We start from the raw sequence: 12358 nt of genomic DNA, 5'->3' as shown, positions 1-12358 counted from the left end.
GGATGAATAACTTCATGTGTATTAAGTGTTAATCATGTCCACCTCATCAGAAACTGGGGAGGTATTAAGAGGAATATTGGATTTCTCTGTGATGCTAACTTTTTAGCGCATTAGCTAACGTTAGCTTTGATAGCAAAACAAACAGGAGGGAACTGTTCAAGCGTCGTCCTTCTTTGTAAGATTAGCATAGTAATCAACCACAAAGCTGGCCGTCCCACCTTCAGCAATCCTGTAAAATCATCCATCCACTCAGTGAGAGCATACAGGTCGGCCAGTCTGGTCCCGTTGGTCAGTGTTTACTTTTTCAAGTAACACTCGCGGTCCCAGAGAGTGAGTGACCTGACATGGTACGTTCATAAATTCAGTCTGACGCTCTACTCTAACATGACTGTTCTGTTGGCTGACGCAAAACACAGTGTTATATTTCTGTATCAATTAACAAACGGTTAAGTTAATCATACACAACTCTACTCAGTGCTGTGCTGCTCCATCTCCCCAGCCAGAGTGCCTACAGAGTGCGGTGCTCTGAATAACCAAACGGTACATTCAGACAGTGCTCTGAATTTATGCCAGAGTGTGCTCCGGCAGTCGAATATTTCTGAATGCACCACTCACATCGTCCTCCTCCATTGTCTAAAACAAGCCAACATAACTCGATAGCATCAGCTAATGTAGCTGGAGAACTGTTTCGCCTCCAGCTAAGCCGAAAGCCAGCCCACCAAAAAATGTCATACTGTTTACTAACAGTTAAAGGGTCTATTGGGTGGTTATTAATTTTCTATACATATATATATATATATATATATATATATATACAGTACAGGCCAAAAGTTTGGACACACCTTCTCATTCAATGCGTTTTCTTTATTTTCATGACTATTTACATTGTAGATTCTCACTGAAGGCATCAAAACTATGAATGAACACATGTGGAGTTATGTACTTAACAAAAAAAGGTGAAATAACTGAAAACATGTTTTATATTCTAGTTTCTTCAAAATAGCCACCCTTTGCTCTGATTACTGCTTTGCACACTCTTGGCATTCTCTCCATGAGCTTCAAGAGGTAGTCACCTGAAATGGTTTTCCAACAGTCTTGAAGGAGTTCCCAGAGGTGTTTAGCACTTGTTGGCCCCTTTGCCTTCACTCTGCGGTCCAGCTCACCCCAAACCATCTCGACTGGGTTCAGGTCCGGTGACTGTGGAGGCCAGGTCATCTGCCGCAGCACTCCATCACTCTCCTTCTTGGTCAAATAGCCCTTACACAGCCTGGAGGTGTGTTTGGGGTCATTGTCCTGTTGAAAAATAAATGATCGTCCAACTAAACGCAAACCGGATGGGATGGCATGTCGCTGCAGGATGCTGTTGTAGCCATGCTGGTTCAGTGTGCCTTCAATTTTGAATAAATCCCCAACAGTGTCACCAGCAAAACACCCCCACACCATCACACCTCCTCCTCCATGCTTCACAGTGGGAACCAGGCATGTGGAATCCATCCATTCACCTTTTCTGCGTCTCACAAAGACACAGCGGTTGGAACCAAAGATCTCAAATTTGTTGTTTTTGCAATTTTCCGGACTGACTGACCTTCATTTCTTAAAGTAATGATGGCCACTCATTTTTCTTTAGTTAGCTGATTGGTTCTTGCCATAATATGAATTTTAACAGTTGTCCAATAGGGCTGTCGGCTGTGTATTAACCTGACTTCTGCACAACACAACTGATGGTCCCAACCCCATTGATAAAGCAAGAAATTCCACTAATTAACCCTGATAAGGCACACCTGTGAAGTGGAAACCATTTCAGGTGACTACCTCTTGAAGCTCATGGAGAGAATGCCAAGAGTGTGCAAAGCAGTAATCAGAGCAAAGGGTGGCTATTTTGAAGAAACTAGAATATAAAACATGTTTTCAGTTATTTCACCTTTTTTTGTTAAGTACATAACTCCACATGTGTTCATTCATAGTTTTGATGCCTTCAGTGAGAATCTACAATGTAAATAGTCATGAAAATAAAGAAAACGCATTGAATGAGAAGGTGAGTACAGGCCAAAAGTTTGGACACACCTTCTCATTCAATGCGTTTTCTTTATTTTCATGACTTTATTTTCATATATATATATATATATATATATATATATACATATATATATATTAAAAAAAAATATACATATATATATATATATATATATATATATATGTATATATATATATTTTTTTTTAAATTGACTAAAACAACAGTGAGGGATAGGTTTAGAGAGAAGGCTGAAACAGAACAAGAGTTAAGGGAGTATTTACATACAGACAGAGGGAGTTAAAACAAGTTGTAGGAGGGGGAGTTGGAGAGGTAGAGCGAGAGGTGGTAGGCGGCTTAGAGAGAGAGAGAGATGGATGAACCCAATTATCCCCCTATTTTCCTTCACGGCACTGAACCTCAGTCAAAGCAGAGAGCAGAAAAAGAGAAGGAAAATAATAGAAATGTGTCGAATGATGGAGGGAGATAATTAAAAAGGCCTGCATTTCTACACCCGCCAATTGTGGTGTAATTAACCCATTACAGTTCCCCCTCTAATTTTTCTCTCCTTGTAATGATTACAATAAGTGTGAGGGTGAAGGCTTTGGCAGGGGAGCGTTTACATGCACACTCCATTTGGTTCGCTCAGACATGTCACAGCGATCATTAATCATGGGCTGTTTTTTAACTTCCACACGGTCGAGTTTTTGGCTTGTTAGCAGAAAGTAATAAAAAATGACCTGCCGTTTCATGGTGATTTCTATGAAGGAGGGATACCGGTATAAGGTATACGAGTGTAAAGTCTGTGGCATCAGCAGGGGACATACTCAGAATCACTGTGAGTGTGTACTTGTGCATGAGTGGGTTGCTGCAACCAGTGGCCTGCCAATGATTCATCACTCCATCAGCTGTTGTATGCAAAATACTAAAAAAGCATATTGCCATGCAGATAGTTTGGGTTTCATTTGTCTAGGTTTAGAGTTATCAATCTCTGAGAGTTCTTCCTCTAACCCAAAACAATAGAGGTGAATAGTATTGGCAAATAAAACCCCAAACTACCAGCACAGCTGGTTCAAGGTGTTTACAGGTCCTTAAAAAGTCTTAGAATGTCTTAAATTCAATGTTACAACAATAAAGCCTTAAAAGTCATCAAACAGTCTTAAATTAGCAATTTTGAGGACTTAACTACAATAAACATTTAATCAAATTTCATTTATCCATTTTTTAATTTCTTTCCTTTCCATTCTATGTAAAGGTCCTGTCCTGTTGGCAAAATGCAGAGTAACTTAACTCACTCTAATAACCATATTCCTACATAACACCTACCGTTGAACAAGACCACATATATACTACTTGCCTGCATTACTTACCTGCGATGTTTAACTAAGTAAAACATGATTTGTCCAAAAATCTGTCCTAAATTTGGTGAAAAAGTGTCTTGAACAGGTCTTAAAAAGTGTTGAATTTAACAATCTGATACCTGTAGACGCCCTGCAGTTCCAAGGTATACAATAATAAAGGTCCAGTGTGTAGGATGTAGGGGGATATATTGGCAAATTGAATATAATAGGTGTTTTCTCTTTAGTGTATCAATTGAAAAAAGAATCATTGTGTTTTCATCACCTTATGATGAGCTGTTTATATCCGCATAGAGAGCGAGTCCATCATGCTACACTGGCATTTTTCTACAGTAGCCCAGAAGAGACAAATCAAACACTGGCCTTAGAAAGGTTTAAATCAGCGGTTCAGTTTGTTTTAAAGATGAAAAAAAAAAAACTACGGATAATTTGGCCCTCGGTAAAAACATCCTGAATGTCTTAAGTTATCGGAGACAAAAAGTGAGCACACGTAATGCTCGGCAAGTGGCCCATCTCCAACATGCCAAACAGCATGTGAGAAACACTGATTTTTAACGTGAAACTACTTGTTTTTACTATGTTTTTACCAGTTTAAATCACCCGGTCCATGTGTTTTGGAGAGGAGGAGACTGCTGCAGATTATTCAGCTTCTGAACATTGAACACCGGAGGCATTCTAATGGCAAGAAGTTTCCGCTGGTTGCAATCTGCAATTCTCACCCCTAGACGACACTAAACCTCCCTAAATCTTACACACAGGACCTTTTAAAACAGGTTTGTGTAGATAACCCTTTAATATGGAACCTTAAAATGAAAAGCTGGACTGTTGTAGAATAAATGCAGCTGTTTTCTTTGCAGATCTTGACATGTATTTTTCATACATTAAAGATATAGAATTTGAGCATATTTTCTCTAAAAATGCAAACCTTTGAATGATTCTCCAATTTTCAGTAAAGAAAAATGGACGATGTAATTTAATGTAGTTACTTTTTCTAGTTAACACAGTGAGACAGCACTGGGAGAAAGGATTTGGATCTTACTTTTCCTCCACTGTGTAGTTAAGTCAAGTCAAACTCTTTAATTGTAGAGCACATGCAGAGGTTATATGTTCTCCCCTTGTCAGCGTGGGTTTTCTCTGGGTACTCCAGCTTCCTCCCACAATCCATAGACATGCAGGTTAATTGGTGACTCTAAATTGGCCATAGGTGTGAATGTGAGTATGAATGGTTGTCTGTCTCTATGCGTTAGTCCTGTGATAGTCTGCCGACCTGTCCAGGGTGTATCCTGCCTCTCACCCAGTGTCAGCTGGGATAGGCTCCAGCCCCCCCAGCCCCCTATCCTTGCTACACTAGAAGCATCATCCATATATTTATGAATCTACAGACACCACTCAAATACATAAGTGGAAACGAGATGTTAGAATTCCTTCAGCATTTATTGTTTAGGAGGTTTTAATCTGGAGCCTAATTATCCACAGAGGTCTGTCCCTCTGCAAAACAAATGGATCCTGTGATTTAAAGTCGATAAAAACACATAATGAAGCAGTTTCATGTTTTTTTTAAAAAAAAAGTTTTTTTCAATGCTGCTTGTGGCAGAGGGGTTGCTAACTACAGTAGCCAATGTCAAAATGCAAATGGTGGTAAGAAATGCTAAAATGCTCAATGTCCTGTACAACATTCAGCATGTTAACATTTTTCATTATTAGCATCTTAGCATGCTGTTGTTAGCATTTAGCTCAAAGCAAGGCTGTGTTAAAAGTACAGCCTCAAAGAGCTGCTAGCATAGCTAGCATAGCTCAGTTGTTAAAAGTAGCTTTCAGTCTTTACAAAAGTATTTGCTTTTATCACTCTTTCATTGAATGCAATGTTATTTGCTGACCAGTACTTCCAATTTCCATCAGCTACTGTTACTTTGTTGACTTTTCGGTGTAAATATGAAATTGCAAACTTTTTGTGCAGCAACTTTTCTTTTTTGCCACTGTGTTACCACAAAAAAACCCAGAAAGCCTCACATTTCCAAGCGATGGATCTTGAAAGGAACTGAGATGGAGTTAAAACGAGAAATAGGTTGGAATATCTGTAACTTAGTGAACCATATTATGTAAAAAATGAAAACAGTTTCCTACAGTCTAAGTCATCTTGTCAACACCAACCACCTTTGTTTTATGAACATTAGTCACTGCCATTTGTCAGAGCCTACCGCACAGTTTGAGCTTCTTATTTTTGTATGATAACATTATTTGTCTTCATTAAATGAGCTGCAGCGTTGTACCTGCAACCCAACACCACCCTTTCACCCTCAATCACCTCCCCGTCGCTAACAGAGTCGGGACGAATGCAGACTTTTCTTCAAGCTTTATATAAAGAGACTAGAACTTAAACAGCCCACTGACACGAACAAGCACAGCATGATTTATTTCTGCCATTATAAACCTTCGCTGATCTTCTCCCCACCTCCATGTCTGCAAAGTATGTTATCTTTCCACCATCAATTTATTTTCTTTCATTTTCCCTCCTTCTGCTTTTGTCACGGCGGCCAATTGTTCTTGGATTGAAGGGATCAAACTACTCAAGAGGAGAGACGGAAAAGGAGGGAGACTGAAAATATTATTTAACCAAATCCCCTTTTCTGAACATGGCATGGGTGAAATGACCTGCAGGGTCAAGAAGAGAGGCAGAATTTCAAGGGGCTGTAAAGGGTTCGACAACTGGGGTAACACCTGAGCTGAGAGAGTGAGAAGAAGGTCAGACGGCATGCAAACATGGTGTTAGAGCCAAGAAAAAGATAAGAGGACTATAAAAGAGTAGATACCACAGTGTTCTCTGCCATTTCACAAGTAGTTTAAAACTACTTTGCAAAAAATTATCAAATTGACAATGTACATGATACAAAATAATAACAAAATATAATACAAAAAAGTCACATGACCACTTGTTCATAGTCATACAATAAAAAATATATATATCATTGTTGTAGCTCTAAAGTGATTCTTAGATTTTCCAATTGTATAAATGTTCGACTTATACATTCAATTAAAAAAAAGTTTTTTAACATCTTGTCAACTATGTGCATCATACATCTTCAGCCTGGTGCCTTTTCCTAAAACCTGATGAATCTCAACAGCGATGGCTAGTCTTGAGTCTTAGTGAGGCTAGCTATTGATCCCAAATTTAAAAAATATAGCATCTCGGAGGGAAAAGAGAATTTCATTGTGAGTAAACAGATTTGTTTGCTTTCTCTATTAATGCTGCAAAGTTCAATTGCCAAATAATCAAAATAGCCTACTGCAGAGGAGCTACGTTGTAAAATATATTAATGAATGCTCATTTAGACCTATTAGAAATGTTGACAGGCCTTTTTTAGATTTAATAGGCTGTGTTGCCATGACTATAAGGCACAAATATGTATTGCGGCTCCAGACAGATTCAAAACATTTTCGGGTGAAAAATGGCTCTTTTGATAGTAAAGGTTGCTGACCCCTGACCTAGAGAGGAGCTTTTGGCATAGCTTGAATTTAAATTGACAAACAATTAGTCAAAGTACATAGTCATACACAGTCATCTTCAAAATTAATTCTGGTTTATTACAATTAAGATAGTATTATAGTGATTTATGAAGTAATGGACATAGCTACCATGACATAACCCACTGGTTTGGACTTCAGTTTTGAAGACTTGAGTTTGTTGTTTTAGCTGTCACCATCTTGGGTTTTTGGAGTCAGACTTGACCATCTTTGGATGTGACCACTAACCTTCGCTAATGCTAGCTGCTAGCTTGGGTAGGACGGTTCATTTAGGCCTACAGGTATGACTAACTGTGATAATGCTAATGCTAGTTTTTCTAGCAAAGAAAATGGGCTTATAAGCACTTAAAAAAAAATTAACCTACCGGGAAAAACTGCCTCCTTAGAGAGTGTTTTAGTACAACAAAACTCAAAACAGGCCATTTTCAGGCAACCAAAACATTACAATCAGCCTTACTTTCATGAACTGAAATAGCAACAGCTAGATAAAGTATCTAAAGAGACCAAAACTGACCAAAGCCTGAACCAGGCTGAAAACATTTTCTTCTGCTGTGAAGTTGGGCATTTTAACATGGGGGTCTATGGGACTGGCTCACACTGGTTTTAGTTTTCAGCCCCTGAGGTAGCCACTTGGGCTTTCCAGCTTTCACTGATTGTTTAGCTTTCAGGCCCACAACTTTACAGTGTTGGCTAAATCTCACTGCTCTTACTGAATTGTTTCAGGTGACAGAAGGTGGCTGTTTTCAGAGAATAAGCTCTAAAAACCCAATGAACACAACCTGCCCAGCACCAAAGTGAGATACTTACGGGTGAACTCAGTGGAGCATTTAGCAGCTAAAAAAGTCGGAATTTTTCCATGTGTTGGTTGAGACCAAAACAAAGCTAAAAGGAGAGTGAATATTAAAAAACAAACAATGGCAGTTATGTTGTAGTCATGTTTCCCTCAAAAAACATTTGCCAATAAAATAATTAATAGTGTACAGACATAATCTGTAGAAGACTGCCTTGGTCATTTGTACAGTTTGTTAGAATTTCTTGCAAAAATATCTCTTAACATTGTCCTTTTACTGTACAGCAAGCACTGCCAAGATAGGAGGTACAGTACACTCACAGCAATGAATTTTATGAGCAGCAGCAACTACCTTGTTAACTAGTTTTTTCTGAGTTTTGTCTTTCAGGGTCCATACAATCTACCTTATGTTATTGGTAGGAGGTTTTTAGAGTCATATGCAGCCTATAAGAGGGGCTGTAATCTCTAATCAAGGCTAAAAAATGACTGCAGTGTCCTCTGAATATTTTTTAGGTTAAAAAAGAGTTACATGATCTATATGTTTTATTCACAGTTAATATTCTGCTCACTTTTCATTTTACCTCAACATCAGGATGATGTTGGCGTGTTTGCAACCTGATTGTCTGACAGTCCGCTTGTTGCCCTATGAGACTTTGTGTTACCCATGTTGCTCAACAATCACTTAAGCATGTACAATGTTTTTATAACTGAGAGAAATTATGCCCAAGACTTTGTAAATGTAACCAAAACTGTAATAAATCAGATTATCCTTTAGAGATTTAGCACAGCAGCTCACACAGTGAAGGCTCTCCTCAATGAAAGCGTCAGTGTGTGTGTGAGACAGCTCATCCTGCGGAGCCCATTTAACCCTCGTTATTGAGGGAGACAACTTCCCCGGGACAACAGTCACATGTGATTCTGCTGATCAAACCTGACCTCAAGTGCTGCTGTCGCCATTAGCTGGACAGCTGTGATTAATGCCTGTGAACCTGCGACCTCAACCCCTGAGGTGTTTGCTTTATGACCCGTTCCCAGCCTTTATCATTCACTCTTGGGTTTGAATCCTACATTACTTACTGAACTTATTTCCTACTTTGTTTTTCCGATTGAAAAAAATAAGAAAAGCTTCCTGCGCTAACTAGACTGGGAAATTGCCATCAGGGTCTTTCACTTTGAGCTTAAGCAGCCATCTTATACAGAAGTCATTTTTAACCATGTGACAATGTGATGGAAGAATACAACAATTAATAACCAAATCAAAGGAAAGGTTTGCAAAACATTTCTGGAAATTTTCAATTTCTTTCTCAGAGTTAGATGAGACAAACAACAATGCTCTTGTGTCTCTGCTTTAAGCATGAAACTAGAGCTAACTAGAGTTAGCTTAGCTTAGCATTAAGAATGGAAGTAGGGGGAAACAGCTGAGCTAGTTGCACCATTACTTACTCTTAATGGTTTGCATTGCTATGTTTATATGGATTAAACAAACAAAATACAGTAGTATTTGTGTTTTTAGTAGTAGGAGTCTGGTAGGTGGATTTTTGAACTTCAGTGTGAACCAGGCAAACTATTCTCCCTTCATTCGGCCTTAATACTATGCTTAACTGATTGCCACTAGCTCATAAACTGTATATAATAATGGACGTAGCCACTGTGACTTCATCTATTGGTTTGTTGACCCCCATTCTGAGGCCTCGAATTTTTGCTGTCATTGTCTTAGATTGTTGGAGCTGGGAAAGAGCGAGGGGTGGATCTGACTGTGACTCTGATAGACGGTGGTGACACCTCACAGTCAGCTTATCACTCAAAGCAGCTATGACCGTAATTATGCATAACTTTAAGCCTTAATAAAATGTAAATGAGTGAGTTATATAACAATTTACCCCCATACAGTCATCATAAAGGAGGAAATTAGCAATAAAGACCAAAATAATTTTTTGTACCAGGCTGTAAACACGTTTATTTTTCTAATGTGAAGTTGGACATTTTCACATGGTGTCTAAGAGAATTGACTCATTTTTGGAGCCAGCCTTAAGTGGCCATTCGAGGAAGTACAGTTTTTGGCACTTCTGCTTCTGCCTCAGAGGTTGCTACTTTCTCTTACTTGATACTTAATGCAGACATGAGAGCAGAATCAGTCTTCTCATCTAACTATCTGGAAGCATCTAAGTGTATTTTCTCTCTAATGATTCTTTTAAATATATTTATAGTGATCGTAAGTGCTATATCATAAACAACTGGACTTGCTTGCGTTTCTTGTAGACGTTTTGCCTCTCATCCAAGAAGCTTCTTGGTGGCCAGGTGGGTCAACGACCCACATTGTGACCTTAACGACTCTGAAACTAAGAGCTCATGTGACCCCTACGACTCTGCAAGGGTTCCCACCCACACAGGGTTTAAAGCCTGCAACTCACACCAGTCATTTAGAACTGAAGAAGCTTCTTGGATGAGAGGCGAAACGTCTTCAAGAAACGCAAGCAAGTCCAGTTGCCTACGATATAGCACTTACGATTACCATGACCTGGATGACTGAGAATCTTCACCGACATTTATAGCGATATAACTGCATTTATTAGTCTGTTAGCTAAGAGCACAGTTTTTTAAATATTACATATTACTGTTGTTTCAAATAGGCCTCCATACCTTCCTGAAATTTCACCTTGGTATATGGTATATGACTGTATCTGTGTGCAGTGCTAACATTAGCTTAATTGCCTTGTTAACTCATCATAATACACAGTTCATTTAAACTCGACAGAAACAAAATAAAACACACCAAAACCAGTTTGGTTAGTCTTAGTTTAGTTAGTTAGTTCACTGTTCCAAACATCACCAACTCCGGTTAGGTCGATATAAACAGTTTACCAGGTCAGATGTAAAAAATATGCTATCTGCAGTCTCTCAACTCTCAACTATTGCAGGCCGACTCTTTACAGTCCTATAACGTTATCCTCATCACTCATAGTTGACATGTTTGTCAGCTCAGCTGCTTGTTCCATCAGATTGACCTCTAGTGGCACATGATGTGCACTGCATATAATATATCCTCAATACAGCCTTTCCATATGAGTTTTAATAGAAAGATGAGTGCCTGTTTTTTTGGCGATATTGATAATCATAGCATTGGGATTTCCAAATACCCTAGTATACCGTAACACTGCTCAAGCCTATTTTTGAATAAATTTGTATTTAGGATCTCATTAAAGAAGAGTGATATGAATTGCCGTTAAGGCAGCAACAGTATGTGACTTATATCTAAAGAAACTAAATTTAAGCCAGTTTAAAATGCCTTTTGATCTGTAAGTTACCCTATTCACTGAGGTCTCCAACAGATGCTGGGAAATTCCACTTGGTATTTACTCTTTATCTTTTGTATCATTCCACATTTCTGTGTTATTTTTTTCCTCTTCTTCTCTTACATCTTTACCTCCATCTCTCATGGCCATTTTCCTTGACTGAGGTGGGATTCTTTCGATGCTGTGTGCACCCCTAAACCGAGGTGTTTATTTTGCCCCGAGTCAGCCTGCTTGGGAAAATATTTTCCCCCAATCTCCAAAATGGTATCTGCGTTGCCATGGACGGGAGGCAGGGTCCTTGTAGAGTAAATATCAACAAGAGCTGTAGGTCCCGGCTGTTTGGCTTAGCGGACCATTCTGGGAGTTGAGAGTGTGGGGTGAACCTGCAGGAGTCGTGCAGAGTGACGAGCAAACACTGGTAAACACTGACCCCCTTCCTCAGAGTCGGCCCCAGGGACTCAGTCAAGTGTCTGTTAGGCTAAGTGATGGTGAAGTACGTCACCGGCAGTTCCGCTCAATCACAGCCTTGTTTGGAGAGTTGAAACCCCATGGTTCACAAGTTCATTAGCTTGTTAGCAGCTTAGTGCTCAAGTGCTTGGGTCTGGTCTCTAATACTGGAATCCTTTTCTTGATTGGGCATCAATGCTTTTGACTAGAATTTATTGGAGATTGACTTTCTTCTGCCCTTTTTTATTCTCTGTATTCGTCAATTACTCTCCACCATTAAAAAAAGCAATTTTATACACTTTCTAATACGATGAAACAGTGCACAGATTTTTAGGTATTACACTTAAGGTTTTGCTGCTTATCTGAAAATACACAAGTTCATTTTTATGTAATTGATTTCATCCCCAACCATAGCATTTCCATTCCAAATCAGTAAGTCCAAACGTTAAAGGTGCAATGTGCAATACCCTGTGTTCCAAAGTAATAGGGGAAGCACTTTACTAGTCTGCTACTTGATCCATATAATCTATGTTCACAGTCATTAGTTATACATAAAAATAAAAGCAACTAGCAGCAGGGCAAGATTACCCCAATTCAACCAAACTGCTGAAACTCTGAGAGCCTGCCAAAATAATAACGGCTATCTTATAATCTACCCGTGTGGCATCGGCCTGCATGGCTCGACATAAGCCTTGCCCAAGGCACGTGAAGTCTGTGTTCACACAAGTGGAGTGGCTCATGCAGTTGTCCAATCAGACAAGTGAAAAATAAACGTGATGTCTAATATAACCTTATCTGAAAATAAACTACCTACTGTATAGCTGAGCTGTGTGTGTGTGTTTGTCTCACCACCACGTGTTGAACAGGACTGAAACAACTGACTAGGGTGGGCAATGTCATACACAGTGTTGGGTAAGGGTTACTTTAAAAGTAATCA

Source organism: Epinephelus lanceolatus, chromosome 21 (assembly GCF_041903045.1).
Source record: "Epinephelus lanceolatus isolate andai-2023 chromosome 21, ASM4190304v1, whole genome shotgun sequence".
Lineage (NCBI taxonomy): Eukaryota > Metazoa > Chordata > Actinopteri > Perciformes > Serranidae > Epinephelus > Epinephelus lanceolatus.
This window is presented reverse-complemented; position numbering follows the sequence as displayed.